This window comes from Postia placenta (assembly GCF_002117355.1).
Source record: "Postia placenta MAD-698-R-SB12 unplaced genomic scaffold POSPLAscaffold_67, whole genome shotgun sequence".
NCBI classification, from domain to species: Eukaryota; Fungi; Basidiomycota; class Agaricomycetes; order Polyporales; family Adustoporiaceae; genus Rhodonia; species Rhodonia placenta.
In genome coordinates, this window is record NW_020169898.1 from 1 (window position 1) to 1,482 (window position 1,482).

Here is a 1,482-nt window from a genome sequence, read left to right on the forward strand (position 1 = left end):
AGGTTCGCGGTGTCGAACTGTCGCTGAAGGACTTGTTGGCTGACTCGGATGACTTGGGTGGAATGCCGTCCACCTCCCAAGTTTCGCCTTATTTATAGGCTCTTCAGATCCGCTTGGTCAGCAGCTACCAGAAAAGGTAGGGTTGCCCAGTATGGGGCGTGTCAGCAAGGACTCGTACGAGAAAGAACTTGCCATTGGACTTGTAGAATGAGACGATTCTTGAAATCGTCATACTGATTGCTCATCGGCCCGGCATAGGCCCGTGTTAGTAAGCTACATCAGCAGAAATGACTCAACCTTATTAGTAACAGAGTTTAAAGAAGCTTGGCCACCTTCTGCCGACAGAACGCCGTAGCGGACCGCCGGAGAAGCATACCTTACGGACATCCCGAAGGCACCGTCCGCTTCCACTTCTATCAAACCTTCGAGATTAATCCGGACTTCTTAGGGTTAGGTTAGGTTAGGTTAGGTTAGGTTAGGTTAGGTTGAATTGAAGACTTACGTCGAATTCGAAACTCCGTTGTACGACTCGCTTGTCGCTGCGCTGTAAACGTTGCCCCCTGGAGTGCAGAATGGCAGGCGTTTCGACTAAGGAGTCATCATCAGTACATTGCGCATTATTACCTTGGAGCACGGAAAATTCCGGCTTACGTAAGCGCCCCATGGAACGCTTAAGTACACAATCACTTGCACTAAATCGGGAAAAAGGCGCCCAACGGGCGCCTATTCCACGACCTGCTGGATGCAAAGTCCGAAGCGCTCGAGTTACCATAAATGGGGGCGTGGGAATGACCCAATAAGGAAGCTACTTGTTAAGGCAACTTCCTAATACGGAATAAGCGCGGGACGGGCGCTTATTTCGCCGACGGCGGCGCTTTGATGCGCGCCGCCGTACCACCATAAATGGGAACGTGGGAAAATTCCCAAAAAGGAAACAGGCGCTCGTTAGGCGCTTAACTATTCCCCTTATCGAACACAAGACAATCGTTAGGCGTTAGGTTAGGTTCGGTTAGGGTTTTGAACCCGCCGATTTATACCAGACACCTGAACGAAGTGATTGCTCCTATGTTCACTAAGGATCGAAAACAAACATTATGGCAATAAATAGCCACTACGGCGCGTTAGATAAGTCAGCATCGTACGGGTACCTGAACAAGCCGGTTACAGCAAGCAGGCACTCCCCACACAATAGTAAGCCCAACGCCTCGCGACGCGGACATACAGCGTTCGCCAAATCCTAGCAGTAAGCCTAGGCCGAAGCCATCATCGGACTGAAGGGCTACTAAACGCCTTTCCCACCGGCCCGAAAGCCAGGGTACCGGACCCGTTCGCAGTATAGGTAAGTAACTACTAGCGCATTTAGGGTTAGGTTAGGTTAGGTTAGGTTAGGTTAGGTTAGGTTAGGTTAGGTTAGGTTAGGTTAGGTTAGGTTAGGTTAGGTTAGGTTAGGTTAGGTTAGGTTAGGTTAGGTTAGGTTAGGGG